This window comes from Saccostrea echinata, unplaced genomic scaffold (genome assembly GCF_033153115.1).
Source record: "Saccostrea echinata isolate AGI-Se365-2 ecotype Australia unplaced genomic scaffold, CSIRO_AGI_Sech_v1 ptg000058l, whole genome shotgun sequence".
Taxonomy (NCBI): Eukaryota; Metazoa; Mollusca; class Bivalvia; order Ostreida; family Ostreidae; genus Saccostrea; species Saccostrea echinata.
In genome coordinates this window covers 5,014,927-5,030,284 of record NW_026889807.1, presented here as the reverse complement: position 1 = coordinate 5,030,284, position 15,358 = coordinate 5,014,927, and positions in this window count along the sequence as shown.

Below are 15,358 nucleotides of genomic sequence, written 5' to 3'. Positions count from 1 at the left end.
AGAAGCATACATCATTTATTAAATATGTCAAAAGTAATAAATTTTATAGTTTTTTTTTTATTTTTATTTAGTGTCTTAAACTTTTCTCTTTCAAAATTCCAGGTGTACTCAATGTATAACCAGCTGATAACCAAGTGACTGAAACAGAAGAGTTTGTATCTCATAGTCATTGCCTCAGTTGACCTGAACTAGAAGATGTCAAAACATTTCAGTGGTAAGGGTCAGTCTGTTTTGTATGCAAAGACACTGCACATGTGCTTAAACTGTCCACACAAAAGCTGCTAAAATATAAGGCCCTCTGTTTTAATTATACTCATACAGTACATGTGGCATTTGTACATTTGTACATTAGTATGAACATTCAGTGTAGCTGCAATAATGTAGCCCTCTCCGATTTTTTTTTTCCTAAAAATATCAGATTAAAAAAAATCGGAGAGGGCTACATTATTGCAGCTAATTCAGTGGGATATAATTGATTTAAAAAAACAAATATGTATATAAAATAACAGCACACCAAAATTTTTCATCAGCACTGATGTCAAAATTTGGCCAGCCAGCATCACATTTAACAACACCCCCCCCCCCCCCCCCCTACACACACCCACACACCACCATCACCGCCAGCCACAATGTTTTGTGTTCTTTAGCCATTTAAAGATGGCCATTGTAAATGACTAATAAATACCTGACCTAAGCATGGACAGAAAAAAATACATATAACTGTGATATCAAATTATAACAGGTTGTAAACAATTAAACACGATAAAGATATTTTGTTCAGAAGAAATGCTTTTAACTTTTTTTTTCTTTAAAAATTACAATAATTAATGATAGAATATAAATAGATATACTTGTATCATGTGTATACTGAAAATTCAGAACAGGTTATTGCTGACTTACATTTTACTGACATTACTAAGGTTTTTATCAAGCTAGTCTCTTTGAAACAGTCTAATGTGGTTTGTATATCTTATTCATTAGAATCAGGGTTGTTAAATTGATGTATTAAATTTTTGGTATTTACATGTACATGTACCTGTTTTTATGTCCGACCATGAATATAGCCTTAACAGTGTTTTCCCCAGAAAAATTTTAATGCATGGGGGGAATTTTGCTGAACTGACGGCGCGCGGCGTGTCTCGGTTGAGTTACTTGTACTTTATATTTAAAATTAAAATACACATGCATTTTTCATTTACATATAATTATATATTTTTAATTTAAATGATAAATATATTTTGAATAAATTTTCAAATTAACTTTAAAAAATTTAAACAATTGAGTTCTTTTTTTAAAATAGATTTAATCATTAAAATTGCACCTATCTTATTTTCCTCTAAAGCCAGGATTGTTGAATTTTTTAAATGTGTTGTGTTATTCTTTCTTTCAACAAACTGAATATATGCCCCTAGTGACCCCCCCTTTATTTTAATTTACTTCATTTTTTGGATGTTCCTACTTTTAAAGTTATCTATCAACAAAAAGGGTGCACATTATGTAGCACCAATGCTTACATGTAAATATTGTAACAATATATTAATATTGGTGTCTGATTTTTTTTTTTTCAAAGTAAGCTGTTGAAATGTAGGTCATTGTGAAATTGTGTATTAAAGCACGTGCACTTGAACAAAGTACTTGCCCATAGTTCACAGAGTAAATAATCATTGATAATGTTTTGGATATGTTTTATCTAAGCATGTTTATGCTAAATAATAGCTTAAAAATTATTTGTTTAACTAAAGAATCATTTTTGATGTCGGAACATCAATACTATTTATAGAATGACCTGAGAATGTTGGAAAAACCCACATGTGCATTAACAAGTGTATTACTTTCACCGTGTGTACATCTGAGAGCAACTAATTATTTTTTCCTGGTTATAAATATATTTTTAATCAAATAATAGCTTAATACTTAGTAACATACCAGTAATAAGCATAAATTGACAGCTATTGCATCATACCGCATACCGTGATTCACATCGAGTTCACCACAGGTGCGCAACATGTGTACAGTGCACGCTAGGATTCTAGAGATTTGAATTGTTTTACTAATAACTGATAACATTTAAAGTAAATCATCTTCTTAAAAATGGTAAACCACTAATTATCCATGCATAGCGGGAAGCATAGCGGCAATGTGTGAAGCATGGCGGGAGATCGTGAATGCATGGCGGTACCTCCATGCAAAAACGGCCTGGGGAAAACACTGCTTAATAGATATAGCATATAGTGTTTGTCATGTCCATCTTCCATCCTTCAGTCTGTCCTTCCATAACATTTTGTGTTTATCTCAGTTTGAAAGAAACTATAAAACTTCATATGCTGATGCATATATATTGAATTATTGATAAAAGCTATTCACTTTTCTTAAATTTATTTTAAGTTTCAATGAAACCATTCAATATGTTCAAGACATTTTTAATTGAGCTTACTATGCTGATACATAATTGATGTAAGCCATTCAACTTCATTTTTTACCTTGACCTTTATTTTGTCCTTGAGCTATTCAAAGGGGAAGAAAATAGGGTGAAGTCTGAAAAATCTTTTTCTCATTAGGCCATTCCAAATTTTTTCTATGTTTAGCATCCACCCATCTTTCAAATACCTACCTACCTATTCTCAAAAAACACACAAACCAAAAAATAAAGCACAAGACTTCATAGTCATAAAAATGACTCTTTTCAAAGGATTGATTCCATTAATCTATTTTTCTCAAAATATCTATTCTTCAGCAAAATCAAGGTACTAAATGCTTACAATATTCAAAATATGACATTTTGTAGACAAATACTTTGAGAAATTGACAGAATTCAGTGATTTTGACCAGAATAAACAATTTCAGGACTCCTGATTTTGTTTGTTTTTTTCTGATATGGGGTGTCAAAAAACCATGGTTTCTGACCAGTAGAGCTAAAAACTGAGTTATTGCATCACAACAAAAGTGTCAATGAAAATACTTTTGGACATACGGGATGCTAAACATAGAAAAAACTTGGAATGGTCTTAACCAACAGAATTTTCCTCAACTGAGCTAAAAGCTCATGCTTATCAAATCACTTGTTATTCATTGTCTATCCATCTTTCCATCTCCCTGTAAGTTTTTCACATTCCTTATTATTCTCCAGAACATCTGCACCAATTTAAATAAACTTTGCACCAAGAATGGAATATGTGAAGGGAATTAAAAAGGAGAGAACATTGTAGAAATCACATTGTACATCCATCTGTCAGTTTGTCATCACTTTTGTTGTTGCAAGATTCAACATTATGCTTTCAGATTTGTACAGAATTTCTTTATTGTAAGAAAACAAAAACACATTCAAGGGTTATTTCACTTTGTCTGTTTGTCTGCATGTATGTCCAAAAGTATTTTCATTGACACTTTTGTTGTGATGCAATAACTCAGTTTTTAGCTCTACTGGTCAGAAACCAGAAGAGCTTATGTGATAATAAGATGTCTGTTGTCCATCTGTCTGTCTCTCTGTCCGTCTGTCAAATTGTAAACAATTTTTCAAATCGCTACTCCACCTACAATTTTTGGTCTGATTTCAGTATAACTTGGCACACGAGTAGACTACACTAAGATACATCATTCAGTGCATTGTTTTTTTTTTTATTTCGATGAACGGTGTTGCCATGGTCACTGAAAATAGAAATTTCTGTAAAATTCCTTTAAAATGCTACTCCTCCTACAGTTTTGGTCTGATTTCAATATAACTTGGCTCAAAAGTAGACTAAGATACATAATTTAGTGCATTGGTTTTTGATTTCGATGAATGGTGTTGCAATGGTTACTGAAAATAGAAATTTCTGTGAAATACTTTCAAATTGCTACTCCTACAGTTTTTGTTTGATTTCAATATGACTTGGCACATAAGTAGACTACATTAAGATAAATAATTCTATTTATTGCTGCATGTTGCAAATCAAATCCAAGTGCTACTTTTCCTTTGTTATGCATACAGACCAGTAGAGCTACAGTCTCATCAGAGACTTCTGGTTAACATAACATTTTTTAAATTTTATACGGAAGCTCTTTACTGTAAGAGAAAAACACCTATGCATTTTGGGGTCACATCGCTTAGTCTGTTTGTCTGTATGTACATCATATCCATTGACACCTTTGCTACATGTATGAAACGATAACTCAAGCAGTTTTTTAATGAATTGTTGTCAAATATTACTGAAGTACTTAATTGTAGAGAAAAGCATTACTTGGTCATGCAGGTCTGTTTATATGTATGTTTGAATGTATATTTGCTGTGACCCAATACGTCAAACAGGTTTCATCATTTCTATTTAGATTAGTTTTTCTTTGTTCTTAATTGATTCAGATGTGACAAAGCTTTGCAAGCTGAATATCAGTACCATAATAAAATGAATACTGACTATTTTAAACTTCAATTTTGATTGAAGAAATTGAATGTGTATTTAAATTTAACCTTTAATACCTTTATATCAATTCTTTGGTGATAATTGATTAACTTATCATTTCAGAAATCTCAGGAAAGGAAATCATCACAGCTATCACAAAACAAAGACTGGAGTTCAGAGAAAGAGTTCAACACTTTGGATAAAATTAATGAGGCAGTGACTTTCATCTTCCATGAATCTATAAGCACTTAAGACTGCAGTTTTATCATGTTTATGTTTCAGTATAAGAAACTACTAAACAAAGGGCAGCTGTTGACTACAAAAGAAAACCTGGATTGACTTGTGATATTCTGTGTAACATGATTGCCAAATACCAAGGTTTAAAACTAAAAGATTTATTTTTCATGAATTCACCTATGTTTAGATTTTTTGAATATGAAATCATTTGGGTATAAGATCAATTTGAATGGCAAACAAGCAGATGACTTGGTAATGATAGGATCATGTGTGAAAAATGTCACTCAAGTCGTGAATATTTACTAGTTGTTGTGTTTTTGGTGTGGATGGAAATGTATAACAAAAAGGACAACAAAAAATAATTATCTGTGTATAAATAAAAAACAAGTTGTATATTATACAATTAAGTTAGTTCAATGATTTATTTACCTGAAGAGTACATTATTCTCTGACCTCAAAAACAGCCTGAGATATTTAACATTTTCATGTTTTAGCACTTTGGGATTATCTCCCCTTTTCAGTTAAATTAGAACATAATTTACAAATTATATATGTTATAAATTAGAACACTGGATATCAAAATATTAATATATTGATTAATTGTAAAAAGCAAATAGTTGTACTGTATTTGAAATTGCAAATTAAAAAAAAATTGTTTTGAAATATCAAATTAATTTTACATGCACACATCTACGGCATATTCTGGACTTTGACAAAAATAGAGTAAAATTGCTCTTTTTTGTTTGAAACTTACCCATATTTTTCAGATATTAATAATAATTTACACAAAAATGTTTTATTTTTGTTATAAACCATAGGGTATGATGTCTATGAAAATAACATAGCCTTTTGAGTTGGATGTTCGGTTCTTATCATTTTTTAAAAGCTGAAAATCCTCAAAAAATCGGTATTTTCATGTTTTTTGCAAATTTGGATTAACTCCCTTTTTCAGTGAAAAATTAGAAATTTTTCCAGGACATGGAAATATTTTGATTAATTGTGAAAAGTTATTTGTGTTGTTGTGTTTTGAGTTGAAAATAAAAAGAAATTGTTTTGAAATGTCATATTCATATCACTTGTATACATCTATGGCATATACTGGACTTTGACAAAAATAGTGAAATTCCTCTTTTTTTTGTATGAAACTCATCCATAATTTTCGGATATTGATAATAATTTGCACAAAAATGTTTTTATACTTTTATTAGCCACAGGGTATGATGTCTATGAAAATAGCACAGTCTTTTGATTTGGCTGTTGGGTTTTTATATTTTTTAATAGACGAAAATTCTCAAAAAATGGATATTTTCAAGTTTTTGCAAATTTGGATTATCTCCCCTTTTCAGTGTAAAATTAAAACATCTTACTGGACATAAAACTATTTTAATTTATTGTGACAAGTAACTAGTTGAGCTGTATTTGAATGAGCAATAAATATAATTGTGATTTCTTTTCTGATTTTCTTTTTATTTAAACTTGAATATTGGCAATTTTGCAAATTTTTAGAGGAAATTTCAGCCATAATATGCTGCAAACAGTGTTTCTGTTGCCATGGAAACCAGACACTGATTTGATAAAAAATATTTTATTTTAGGAAGTTACTAAACATACTCTACCAGCATGCAAAGTTTAAAAAAAATTGGAAACCCTTCATGTGCCGCCCCCTGCCTGATTCTTACGTGGAATAGTACTTAATATTGATATATGGAATATTACACGAATTGATATCATGCCATTTACTAAAGATTGTTTTAATGGCTAAGTATTCACAAAGATAGCTTTGCTTTTATTCATTTTTTTTATCCGAATTTCTGTGAGAGATTTAAAACCGTTATCATAAAAAATATATTTTACATATTTATAGCCAGTTTCGATACAGTTTTTAAAATAAATAATTTTACCTTTGTAATTTAAGTCTTTGCTTAACCATATATTTTTTACGCAAGCGTTGGTCAGATACATTAATTTCATTCTGTGTTTTACACGGATTAAACGCACAAAGAACTTCCGTGTAAAAGCGAGGTAACATAAAGTAAATTAAAGTCTGATGTATCAGTAATATCTGATCGCACTAGGTACGGTATATTAAGTCCGTGTTGCGCAAAATATGCATTTAAAATATATTTAAGCTACTTTCATTATTTATAATTTAGAAACCAATGTCGCTTTTGATGCCTTTACTTTGGTTTCAAAGTTTACGATTCCTATTCCTCCATTTCTAACTACCCGAATGAGTGTTTTTTTCATTTAATACGTTCACGATTTCCACAAAGAAATGAAAATATCAATCTGTTTGTTTTTTTTTTAATTCCATCAGGATTATCTAAAACACTAGCAGTGCATATGAGTTTTAATAAAATTAATGAGTTTATTATCTGACACTAAAGAGATAGTAAGTTTCCGGTTCTCCAAGAGTCTAGTATTTTTTCGAACTTTCTAAGTTTACTAAGCCAATCATACTCATTACATGCAATTTTATCGTTTCAAATATATATGCCTAAGCAAATAATTGCTTGACTGTTAATTTTGGTTTTGCAAATGTGTGATTCCAGTTAAATCTTTCTTTCAGTCCTCCTAAAACGATGCATTCGGTTTTTGATATATTTAGTTTTGTACCAGAAACTTTCCCAAAACTCTCTATTATTTCTAATGCATTTTCTAGTGACGCTTTTTCTTGTAGAGGAAATGTGCTGTCATCAGCAAGCTGAATACATTTGATTTCATTTTCTAGTAAATTGATGTTAAAACCTTTTACTTCATCCGAAGAATATATATTTTCAAAGAAAGCACTTCCATAACAAACAGGAATAAAAATGCTGAAACAGGACAGCCCTAACTAATTCCTCTTTTCATTGAAAATTGTCTGGAGTGCCATCCGTTATTTTTTATGTAAAAATATGGGTTTTAGATAAATTTTTTTTTTCATGTTAATAAATTATGTCAAAGTTATATTTTTGAAGAGTATTAAATAAAAAATCCATTCTGAATCAAAAGCTTTGTGAAAATCTGTAAAAAGTAAAATCCCTTCCTTATTATTATTTTCACAATATTCTAAAACATCTAATCAATCTGGCATAAGCACCGATGAATCAACCTTTAATATATCCTGTTTGATTTTTTTTTTTTTCAAGTTATCTATAAGCCTTAATCTTTTAGCAAACATAAAAGCTAAAATTTGGTAATCTGTGTTCGTAAGACTATTAAGTCTGTAATTTTAAAATTTAACTAAAGCATTTTTTTATTTATATTACAGAAAGTGCAAAGCATTTCTGTGGTGATAATTCACCTTTCTCGAAGGATGCTACTAAAGCATTGTAAAAATACCTATTAATGGGTTTCCTAAACATTTTGTAAAATTCTACAGGTAAACCGTCGATTCCGGGAGATTTATTTTGTTTTTGTTTCATTCGATAAACTGCTTCTAGCATTATTTTAGAGGCGGACATTTGTCGTAATTTATTTTTTTCCTCCTCTGTATTTTTGTTTTCAAAATCAGTATTATTTAAATAAATATCAATGTTTTCACTTGAAATATCTACACTCGAGTAAAGATTTTCATAAAATAAACAAAGCTCGCCATTTTTTTTTATTATATCAATAACATTTTGTGATTGATGCTTGTTTCCAAACCTAGGAAAATAAGACGTATTCTTTTCACCTTCATCAATCCATTTAGCTCTCGATCGTATTTACTCGCCTTTGGATTTATATTCATACAATTCGTCTTCTAAATTTTTTTTATGAATCATATTAATTTGTGTAAAGTGACTATTTTCTATCCTCTCAATATCATTTTCAATATTTTGTATTCTGTTTTTCAAAGATTTAATTCTTTGGGTGCAGATTTGTATGCGTATGTTCTTTAGGCTATGTTTTATCAGTTTCATTTAGCATTCAGGATGTCATTCTCATTTTCTATATCTTTTGGAAGTTAGGTAAAAAAGTCATTTATCAAAGAACAATAATTGGGATATTGTGTAACAGAAGTTTTAATTCTAAAAGCCCGTTCCCCATCCGTTAGATGATACGGAACATTAAAAAAATAATGAGAGATGATCGCTCATTCTACATTTAGAGACGCTTGGTGCTTTTCGTAAATATATATTCTCAGTAGTATAACAAAACAATTTTCTAATAAATACATAATCTATTCTACTTTTAGGCAAGTCGCTACCCTCACACCACGTTAGACCTGCTTTATCTGATTTCAAGTCTGACCACAAATCATACATATTGAATCTCTGTATTAAATCTTAAACAACTTTCAAACTTCTCTCTTTTTCAATACAATCTTTACAGCTCATAACTTTCTTCAAAAATTCTTCTTTGATTTTCTGAATTCGGAGCATATACATTAACTGGAGAACTACCTCTTTTCTCATATTCAATAGTAAAATTCTGCTATTCGCAGATCAATGAACATTAGGAATTTTAAACGAAAATATTTTTACTATATAATATTGAGACACGTTTACTATATTACGACTCTGAAAAACTATGATAAGAAGAGTCATGCCATCTTGAGTGATTTATTTTAATCCTATCTTTAACAAAATGGGCTTCTTGAAAAAAAAAATATAATACCGGGTATAACATTTAATATCATTGAGCCATTCGTGTAATATTAATCTTTTGTCATAATTATTCAGACCTCTACAGTTAAATGAGCTTAATTCTTGCCATTTTCTGAAGAGTAGCCTCTCAAGGTAGCCATCGAGGCCCTGTTGACTTGTTTTGTTGGTAGAACCAACCCTCCTTGGGCGAGACCATGCGCGTCCTGGAGCTTCACGTAGCTTTTTTACAACCCTCTACATGATCTTACCCATAATATTTTGACCTGGCCATGCCTGTGGTTTAGTGTGAAGGGTTTGAGTGGCGTTTAAAATGGTTCCCCAGAAGTGAGAAGATCTTTCATTTCTTTACATTGTTTAAATTTTCTTTTTGATAATTTCCTCCATGACAGAGGGGGCATCCTACTGCCAGGAATCAGATGCACGGATAGCTTTTCCAATAAACTTGCACTCTAGAGGAGACTAAGCCTGGCGAGTACGTTCCGCTGCCACAAGATCACCAGATCGCATTGCCTTAGTGAGTTGGAAAGCCTGCTCAGTCGACTTGAAATGCTCTCCAAATACTTTCAGGTCCCAGGGGTTAAAGTTTGAAAGGATATTTTTCTTCCCATCCAAGGCTACCACTTTGGAGTTGTTTTCAATGTACTGGGGACAACCCTCATCCCCTGGTTTGTGGCCTTCATTTTTACAGACAGAGCATCGAAGTCCATTTTGGCACGCCTTACGGAAGTTTCCAGTTTCCCAGCAGTTTGTGCATTGGGGGTGGTTTATCCACAACTTACCCACGGTGGAATAACTTGCACTTGAGACCCGCACAGTAGCTGAAACGTTGAAGAGCTTTGTTGGGTTCAAGAGGTTCTATATATACAAATCTGTTACTATTGAGAACACTCGTCATTTTTTTTATTATTAGGGTTCGTAATTTTTTTTCATATTTAAGATTACTTTTAGGACGTGCCCCAATCTTATGAAGATTCCATAGATGGCTGTGTCATCCACAGATAGCGGAACACTGCAAATAGTATTTTTTAGATGCACGACATAAGAGCACTGTCCATAATTCAGAGTCCTTATAGAAAAAAAAACAAAACTATTATTTGGAGGAGTTGTGGAAAGTAACTTGATCGGATAATAGGACAAAATGGAACGAACACGGGGGTATGCCTAATCTAACTGAGAATGGCAACGGTGATATTTGTGTGGCCATCTTTGGTTGCAAAGCCGTCATTGCGGTCGATACATTTGGGTATTTAAGGGTCAAATATCAGGGTTACCTCTCAAATCAGACGAAGAACACAATAGTTTTACCATTTAATATCGCTACTGATGTCAGTAATCGAATACTGATAACTGACAGTTCAAGTAACGTGGTCCATATTATAGATTGTGATGGTTACTTTGTCCGATATATAGAATATCCGTGCAATGGGGGAATAAGTATTGATATTGACCACAATCTTGTTATTGGAGATAGGACCACTGGAGAAATCCGATTCATTAAATATCTGGAGTAATGAATAGTAAGACTATGACAGAGATATAATTAAATATATCATGACGTCATACTGGCAATCAAAGGATATTATTTGAGCATTTCCTCGGTGGTTATCAAAGTTGGAGGGAAATACCGATGGTTTTAATTGCTACTGCTAAATACCGATATTTTCCGTCATAATAAAAACTACATATTTTCCTTAAGCTGGCATTTATTTGCATGGATATAAAGTTGATTTCTTTTTGAAATAAATTTTATTCATTGTAATTCATAACTGGGAAATAAACTAGATGATTCCCCAGTCCCACCTTATATGAGTACATAATGGCAAAGTCCAATTTTGGCTATGGGAAACTTCAGATACCTGACCGACCAGAACATAAAATAGGAGGTGCACAATGGCACTATGTAATAAAGATTCTGTGAAAGTATCATTAAACTTCCTTTACTATTTGTCTGATATCTTAAAAAGATACTTGTGCAAAACGATTACTTAGTATAAGGAGATGGTAAAAAGCCACTTTGAAATTAAAAAAAGAGCAAATTTGATGGCATTTCTGGTATGTGATCCTTCGACATGAATAAAGTAGTTCCCAAGAAAGCTTTAAAATTAATTTGTCTTTAATTTATTTCTTTTGAAAAAAATATTTTAAGTTGTTTATATAAATTATTTTATAAAAATGTTTGTTTGTTTGTTTATTTATTGTTTAACGTCCCTCTCGAGAATTTTTCACTCATATGGAGACGCCACCACTTGCCGGTGGAGAGTTGCAAATTTTGTCCTATACTCGGCACTTACGGCCATTGAGCTGTGAGGGGTCTTTTTCGTGCCAGCACCTACTGCGACACGGGACCTCGGTTTATACGGTCTCATCCGAAGGACCGGTCTCCACGTCCCACAGTGGGATTCGAACCCGCGACGTAAGGATCAACTCCTTACTCCGCGACTCTAGAGCGGACGCTCCAACCACTGCGCCACGCGAGCGACTTATAAAAATGAAGATCAATAATAAACACACATTTTGAAGGAAAATAGATCCTGTCGCTTTGGAACCAAAATATTTAGGAGCGTTCTTCCATAAGGCTGACATTTAAAGCACGATTTTTACATTATATTATGCAATTTTCGTAGACATTTAATTTCTGTTACAAGCAGTGATATACTACACGTTTAAGATCACTTTATTCAAATCACACCAGGATAAAAAAAAAATCTATCCGGTTCGTGTCAGCAATGACCGAAATTCGCAGTTCCGTAGACTTTGAAAATTTTAATCATTAAATTAGTATATTGGTAAATTACACTAGATATATCTATAGATATACAATGTATCTAAAGGATCATATAGAGTGTGTCCAGACATATCAGATCAGTAAAGACGTTTTCTCTAACTACAGAAGGTTATGAAAAGAACAGACAGTTTGAATGAAATATGTTGAGATAACGAACAGCATTCGTGCTCAAAAGTCCATTTAACATTACAAAATAAGAGCAGAGCAAACACGGACCTCTAAAACTTCAGAGGTGGGATCAGGTGCCATGGAGGAGTGAGCATCCCCAGCCGACCGGTCACACCCGACGTCTGCTCCTTGTCATGATCGGGAAATAACGAAAAAACCGTCGACAATTCAGTGTGTAAATGATGGCCTAACAAATAGTATGAAAAAAGTCAGTCAGCATTTGACATAATGATAAATTGTATTTGCTGACAAGGTCATTTTATCGACAATAGAACTTACGAAATGATGACTTTGAACGAGGCTGTTGATATTCCTGTTTCATCAACTTGTTTGTCAATAACTTACCTAGTTTTAGAAATTATCTTTACGTAGAGCATGCTCTGGCGTATCGAATCAACTGAGAGATATAAACCCCGTATGTAGATTGAAAAGTTAATGTCATCACGTTTATCATAAAGCTTTGTAACCATTAAAATCTTTTTTTAATAAAATATCCAAATATGAAACAGATGTGTCAGACGCTATGGTATCTTTTATCTCAAGCTCACCGGGATATATCGTGTCGACATAAGAAAGGAAATATCCATTGTTAATTGACAATACGTCGTCGATATAACTAAATGTCGAGTTGAAGTCCACAGCAAGTGTTTTCCTCATTTCATCTAAAAGATTTTGAACAAATTTTGCTTCATATGAATACAAAAATATGTCTGCTAGTAACGGGGAGCAATTGGTACCCATGGGAATTCCGATAGATTGTCGGAAGACCAGTGGACCTTTTCACAAAAAATCTTACGACATTGTTTTATCTTAAGTGAAAACTTATGATAAAAATCGTTTTCACAAAAATTCTTAAGAAAGTCGTAAGTGCAAAATCTGTCGTAACTTTTCGAGAGCCCCAACCCTCTCTTAAGTATTTTAAAACCGATTTTATTGTAAAAATAAAAACGCAAAAACCAAAATACACGTTAAATTGAACTTCGTTATGCAACTTTCAATAATATTTTATATTTTTTTCACAATGTTTGTCGAAAAATTGAATGAAATACACTATAAAATATTTACGATGTAAGTTTCACTTAAGATTTTCGTATGACCTACTTTTACGTCAGACTTGTGATTGTGAAGTCAGATTTTAAACTTCCTTGCTTCGCAAACGATTGCATTCGAAATTTGTTGTCAATAATGTTTGTTATGCTGACAGTTGTTGAAAACTAAGTTTTATTTTATTTTCACCCACTTATTTAAGGATTATAAAGCATATTGAAGTCGTTGCTAGGGATGAAGTCTGTCGTAAGTAAAATCTTAAGTTCAATCTGCTACGAATGCGTTCGTGAAACGCACTTAAGATTTGTCGTAAGAAATTCTTAAGTTAAAATCTTAAGTAAAAACTTAAGATTTTTTGTGAAAAGGGCTACAGGTCTCCAAAAACACACAGATATTGTCAATCAGAAACTCGAGCATCTTTTTAATGTCAATAAGAGTACTTGTGTGTACAATCAGAGTGCTTTTTCACAAAATGATTTTGTAAATGACCAATGACAAGGTAAGTAAATTTACGAGTTCCATTTTTATTGAAAAAGCAGCTGTCAAGAATGTCAGAAAGTCTGGACTTTAATTTATCTTGGGGAATGGTGGTGCATAAAGTTGAAAAGTTATAAGTTTTTAAGCTGTTGATTTTGGTAAAATCTTGTGATTTCAAATATTCCAAAAGTTCCTTGGAATTTTTAACTATCCACATCTGATTTACACCTCTTCTCGAATATATTGTTGCACAGTATTCTTGAAGTTTCTCCTTCACCGGTGTAAATAACCCTCACTTGGTTTTTTTATATCTGACTTATTTATAAACTAACAAGAACTCTTAAATAAAAGAAGATTTTGGGGAGCCACTGAGGAAAACCCATATGTGAAACTTCATTCTCCTGTAGATTTATATTTTTTTTATTATGTCTGCGTGTGTGTGTGTGTGTGGTGGGGGGGGGGGGTGTTAATGGTTTCTCATCATACGGAGGAGGGGAGATCTACAGTTTTATCAGAAATGATTGAAACTTAGCAATGGACATTTTGTTCAATCTTGCTTATATGATGTACTTTGCTGCAGTGCCGACAAACTTGATTGTTATATATACGTACATGATATAGCCCTAGATCTTCGAGAAAATGCGGAAGGTATTCAACAAGGTCTTGTCTGGTGTATGAAAAGGACGAAGACATACAAAGCAAAGTACTTAAAGTCAAGAACTTTAAATGCATACCGTTTTGAATAGGTAAAATAAAGCCTATCATAGTCCATATATGTTATATGTTCAAATTCGCGAGGTAAACAAACTCTACAAATACAGTGGCGCCGCGTTTATCCGGACGCCATTTATCCGGACGCCTCACCATCCGGACGATATTTTTTGGGAACCGATTTTTTCCACGTTATTTTGTCTCATTAATCCGGAAATTCGCGTTCCGTATCCGGACGATCAATTTTTACTACAAAACGTAATATTTCATTGAAAAATGACTCGTTTATCCGGACGGTAATTTTTCAAGAAACGACTTTTTCACACTTAGCTTGCATTCGTGTTAATTGTTGTAAAAACATTGGCCATGCAGTCAGTTCGAAGGCGGTTACCTGTGACCTACAAACAATAGCGTCTATAATTAGCGTGTGTTTACCCCAATTCAATCACACGTTTATCTTTAGAATTTAGCTTACACTGTGCATTAATTAAATAATAATCCGTTCAAAATCATATTCTAACCGTATGTACATTGGTAAATTCATGAGAATTTTGGAGAGTTGTAAATAAAATGAACAATAAATAACGAACGATTTCGTAATGCTCTTTATCATGTCGATTGCGTTAGTTTAAAATACTGTTTTCCATTTCTAAAAACGTAAATGTATTTGAAACGCTTTTTTCCCCATAAGACAGTTTAGAAAGGTACATAATTGAAGAAATATCTCTATTTAATGTACTACCGTTTACAAACGTCCATTACTTTAGAAAAGATATATAAAACTAGCGTTACGTACAGAAGTTGATTACGTTTATCATGGTATTTTTAATGATCGAAATTCAAACTTAGCGTCTGTAGAAAAAAAAAATATTGATAATCATGAAGATGGCTTGTGTTTACGAATGTTTTTAATACTTTGTTTGAGTAAGCTTTTATAGTAACCCTGTGTAATGAATATACGGGGAATATACGGGATTAGTTTA